Source organism: Amblyomma maculatum, chromosome 5 (assembly GCF_055883805.1).
Source record: "Amblyomma maculatum isolate TAMU_Amacu chromosome 5, ASM5588380v1, whole genome shotgun sequence".
Lineage (NCBI taxonomy): Eukaryota > Metazoa > Arthropoda > Arachnida > Ixodida > Ixodidae > Amblyomma > Amblyomma maculatum.
Window position 1 is genome coordinate 157,324,097 of NC_139348.1, and position 6,069 is coordinate 157,330,165.

Here is a 6,069-nt window from a genome sequence, read left to right on the forward strand (position 1 = left end):
AGTCGCTAACTATGGACAGTGGTACATGGCGCGTGTATTATTCCGCTGAACCACAAACAAATTCTGTTTTTAAAATTTAATTCATATATTGTAGGGCATCGGAATTCTTTAACTTGTAGCCTGGTCGGGTGCCAGGCTTTTTACTGAGACAGAGAAGCTTTACTTTCACGGAAGAATTGTGTATTAAGATTAGAGACGACTTGAATCGTATCCTATAGCGCTCGCTTTTAAAAAGAAAATTTATACGTAAAAGCGGCTTCTGCGCCCCAGGACGCCGCCATCTGAACAGCTTGTGAAATTCGATTTCCAGAACAGAACGAAGCGGAACATGTGTGAATGATTATTTACTGCAGCTAACACTCGAGCAGTTGCGCACTCGTAACCGTCCGGTGATATTGGCCCACGGTTTTTGCTTCCTGCTGCGCCAGCATGCTTGAAACACGATTATACGCGTCCCTCATAGTCTGAGTCGCTTTGGGACGTTAAATTGCATAATTTAACCGATTAGTAAAAAAGGGTGCATTGCAAGACTTTGTAACTAGACAGTGCGCCTCTGCTAACGCTAAAACAAGAATAAAATGAACAAGATTAACGATAAATGAAGGGCAGATAGTACGCATACCATATGAAACCCAGAACAAACAGAAAAGGGAGAACTGAACTTTGTTTTTTATTGTGTCAAGCGAATTGTACAACAAAATATCGCAGGAGTGCTATCCGAGTTAGTAATACGAAGATTGCAGCGTTATCTGTGATGTGACAGCACAGAATATTTCACAGATATGATCTCATTTTTCGCAAAGCCAGACAGCCCTAGATGGATCCCCAAACGCCCAGGACTCCAGCATTACTATGAAGTGTATACGTGCTTCAGACGATACGTAGCTCACAGCTGTGACTGTTAGCCTGCTCTTCTGTGTAGAAACGCTGATTAGACGCATCTTCCACATTCCTCCACTTTGCTGTTACATCCCTTATCTACGTATACATTATTCCCGGCGAAGCCGTTCTCAAGTTGCGCATTACTCCACTCTCGTCCTTACCTCCCCCTTCCACGGCATCTACATCTCATTAAAGTGGGGAGTTTTCTTCCTCTCACCCTGTCACCTGCAAACAGAGAGGGTGCTCGCTGTTTGTGACGTCACGCTAGGAGGATAAATGGGGCTGTGGCTCGGCTCCTCGCCCTGATGGGGCTAGGACAGGTAGGGGCGCCGTCGCGCGAAACTGAAAAACGAACCAATAGGCTCTATATATAGAGGAAATGTTTACCGTCGACTTAACCTAACAAAGTATATCCTTTGTCTGTCCACTGTGCATTTATCGGGAAACATGTGTGTTCAAATTGATTATATTGTTTATAGCATTTTTTGTTGTTATTTTTCCCGGCTGAGAAAAAAAAAAAAAGAACTCTGAAAGCAAGACCACAGAATAGGTTTTCCTCATGCGCAGACCCTGCACCTCGTCTTAGCGCTGTGCGTGGAGTGTTAGTTGCAGCATAGACATTGCTCAGCAGCAGCAATACTTCACCCTGTTGCAAATGAGCTTGAAGGCGGTAGCCTTAAAGGCCCCGTTCGTGTTGCGAGCGAAAAATCACGAGCATTGCGCTGACCGGCAGTAGCTGGCAGCTGAAATGGCCGAGACGGTGGATTGCCTAACGTTACGTTTTATAGGAGCTACCAACTTGGGTCTGCCTTTCATGTGGGAGAGTGATACCAGAATAAGCCTACCAGGACCCTTGCATTCACGTTATCCCTAGGCCACACAGGCACGTTCATAAGGATCGATTAAAGCGAAGCTTTATATGTGGGCTGGCCGCCTACGCTATTGCGTCATTCCCTTAGAGTTGGAGCTTAAGAGTCCCCCATAATTGTTTGTGGAGCGGAATGCGCTGATCATGCCTCAGTTAGCTACACTGTGTTCGCTAACCATGCGAACAACGAAACAACTGCCACTACTTGTTCAGACCTGCGGCGTCTTTACCGCGCATAATTATGCTTGTGCGTGCGTGTGTGTGTTTTCCTGATCAGATGGAGACACTACTGACAAAAAGAGCCATCATTTTTGGCGCTTTTGTAACATTTCCTCGCTACACCGTTAAAACAGGGTGATGTCGCTTTCGACACATTTCCTAAAGCGTTTTTATTTTAGAGAGGCTGCACATCTTTGCGCAGCTATTACCACTCGCTGGCGCGCGAGGAGAACGAATTAGAAGCGGCTGTTGCGGAATGTGCTGCTCAAGACGCTGGTATTTGACACGCACTTGTGAGCACGGTGGCCGGTAACCTTGATAGTAACAAAGTCGGGCAGGTCGACCGAACAGATGTGGTCACGCAGGACTTAAGCCGTACCCCTTGTTTCCTGGGAAAGTACAGAAGGGATCACGAAGAGTCCTGCGTACTCTGTCACACACTTAGCATTCCTTTCCATGCTTATGTTTGTTTCTCGTCTCTGTCAACTGTAACTGCTTCGGTTAACTGCATGCGCCATGGTCACGCTGCGTCCGAAGACGAAGAAGTAGGCCTCTTACTGATGGTCGTGGTAACAACATTTACTTAGCTTGAATAGAAACGGTTGTAACAGTCATCCATGAATGGTGGAATGTGTCGGGCACCCTGATAGCTGAAAATGAAGCGATCTGGTAGGCCCGCTCAAAAAGCGATTGCCATTCGCTCGCATCCGAGCCAAACAGGGCTGTCTCCCACCAGGAATAGAAGGAATAGTGGCACAATATTCGACGCCTAAATATATATGGCAAGATGGGTAGAAGCGCCTCAGTTTCTCATAACACCCTGTATAAACACATCCCTATAAACGTGTTTTTTTTTTTTTTTTTCATTGTTTCCCTTTATCTTTCCAGCACGTGGAGTGCCTCATAAACCAAACAATAAATTTTCGGCTGTCCCACAAGAACTGACGACGTGTATTGGTGCATGACCTTGGTGACACTTGGAGCTCAAATGAGGCTTGCGTCTGCTTGTCATGACGACCATCCTCTCAACCATTCCCATTCAGCGTACGGGAACGTATTTAGATGCGAGATAACAAAGACATGCGCAGCTGTTTTTACTACTGACGATGTGCTGTCCGGGATGCACGCGTACGCCTCGTTGAGTAAAAATAGCCAGGGAGCATGACGACATCGAAGCACAGACTGCGACTAGACGTAAGACCGCTACCCCGTCCACAATTGCACGAACATATCACAAGTGGCTATATTTAAGGTGAGACCTGGCTTTGGTTGCTGCTCTTTATTAACCATGGGCTGAGTTAAAAATGGCGTTGCCGGTATTTAGAGTGCCACAAATATTAGTAACCTGCCCTGTTAAAAGATTCACACAAATGAGAAAGAGTTGAAAGACGGGGACTATCAAATGAGAAAAATTGGGTCAACCTGTATTCTTGTTAACCTGTACCAGCAGCAACTTAACTATCTCTCAAAACTTGTTCGCCGAGAGCTTCAATTATCTGCATTTATCGAGAAGGAATTTGTCCTAATCGTCTCACATAGAACCTGCCCAAGTAGCGCCTCCACCTTGTTCAAACATGTACGAATTCCGACAAATTCATTCCTGGCCTATTTAGATCAGATTTTTGTACATACGGGACCTATGGAAGCCTTATTCGGAATAGCCGAATATGCGTTACATATGACCGTAGTCAATATAAGGTGGGGTTTTATTTGTAACGGAGCACTAGGCGATGATCATGCGGCTCGGGCGTAAGCTCATATTCTTCTTTACAATGGCCCCCGGGCAGAAGAGGAGCCATCCAGGCGACTTAATGAGTAGACAAGACTTCGGGGTCATAGTAGGGCTTGAGGCGTTAGACATTCAGTCTCGCGGCCGCGCGCGGCGAAGATCGGTTGATGGCGTGAGGGGCTCAGCAAGGTAATTCGCGGGAGATGTCCGCTGTAAGACACGATAGGGACCTTGGTATTGCGATAAGTTACTTCGAAAGGCCCGATCTACTGGGAAGTATCTATAGCTAAACGATGGAGCCAGGTGAAAAATGCCGGACAGGTGGATCTTCATTGTGGGTTTTTCGGAGGCATGGGAAATCTGTCGTGATGGACCGTGCTATCTAGCGGTAATATTCGGCGTGCTTGGCGGCTTCTGGAACAGTGGTGCACTGAGATGTATCAGGGTAGTAGAGTAGCATAGTATCGATGAGAACGGAGGGATGTCGGCCATAAAGAAAAGAGAAAAACCTGTAATAGATTGTGCGGCATTATCGTCGTACGCGAACGTAATGTAGGGAAGAATCAGTCCCAGTTCGTGTGATCCAAGCCGACGTACGTATCGAGCATGTCACTCAGAGTGCGGTTAAAACGTTCAGTTAAGCCGTTTGTCTCAAGGTGGTACACAGTGCAAGTTTGACAAATTACGTTGCATCCTCGAAGCAGAGCTTGGATTACGTCAGACAAAAAGAATTGTCAGTGGCTTAGCACGGCTCTGCCAGGATATGCGTAGCGAAAGGTACGTTTCCCTGGCTGAGCTTTTTGTGGTCACTGTACGTTTAGCAATGAGAGACATCGGGTATACTAATCATTTATACATTTTACTTGATAGAGACGAAGACTGCCCGATGATCTGTGAAGTAACATGTAGCAGTCTCCATTTTATCTATACAGTATTTCAATTTGGTAGTCTTTGGTATACAGAGTTTATCCCCATTGTGTAGTCTGGACGTGAGGGCCTGAAGCTAAATTAGTCCAACTTTTGTTTCATACACTGACTGAGAAAGTCATGTTTCCTGTTTCAATCACCAAAGTCACACACAACTATGAAACCGTACCGTAGGCTGGTATACATGCACGTGGCCACCATATCAATCGCCTGCACGCCTATTCTGCGCATGCGACGCGCGGTGAGGCGTACGGCGAGGCGGGGACGAAGCGTGCGGCGCACCTGTAAGGTCTCTGGTTATAATGGTATCGGCACATGCGTACAACTGCTCATCCGCGTGATGTCACGCACGGCTCCGAAGATAGAGCGGGCGCACGGCCGCGGTGACGGTGAAGCCATGGCAACCTGACCGGTTGCCATGGTAACGGCGCATGCGCACAACTGGCCTCTCCTGCCCACCCCAAAATGCTCGACTGGTATGCCAGTCTAGCTTTCACTGCAAAACGCGGTCGCTGAGCAGCTCATGAAGGGCACCGTGCGTGCATAAGGACTAACCGCCGCAAAAGGAAGGATGCCACTCCGTGGGCTGTCGCAGCAGGGAGTCCGGCGGCTTCAGCATGCCAGGTCAGGTGATCAATGGATAACCCATCGTTTGCCAGATGCAGGGGACGGGAATGACCCATATAAATCAATGCCAGAGTGGTCGGAAGGACGAGGCAGAGAAGGTAGCGACTCCAACTCGGGAGAAGTACGATGAGTGCGTGTCTTACGGCGTTGGCAATCGAGGAATGGGCACATGTACTTCAAAACAATGTTATACATGCCGCGTCAGTATAGTATCAGAGGCGGAGGAGCGTACAAGTGCTGAAAAGGCCCGCGTGACCGCATTGCATGTCAGCATAGAAACAGGAGCAGATGTAGGACCTTGGGTGTCGGAGAATGACGACAAGCCATCTTCGTCCTTCAGAATGGTAATTACAGGGTAGAACAGGTTGTCTCGTAAATTAAAATGGGATGCTTGACAACGCAGGGCGCCTGATGTTGTGACTTCCGATGGGTCAGAGAGAAAGTCGACAAGTGTCCTCATCTAAAGGACCTTGCGCGGCTCAGAAGGCATGTGCCTGATGGCGGGAGACAGGAGTCTTGATTTCCCAGAGGCTCAAAATTTTGGCTGGTAGCGGGAAGCGAGAAAATGCATCACCGTCCTGATGCTTTTCGCCCGACCGGTAGATGACACTCATGTCATATTTTAGGAGACTCAGCGCCCAGCGCGCCAGGCGGCCGGAAGGATCTTTTCATGAAGAAAATCGACAACGAGCTTGACTGACGAAAAGAACTCCGTGCCATCAAGGCAGCCCAGATCGTCATCAATGCGGAGCAGGGAGTAGATGTATTTCTCGTGTTTTAATGCGACGTTAATCGACGCAAAATCGAACGGAACTAT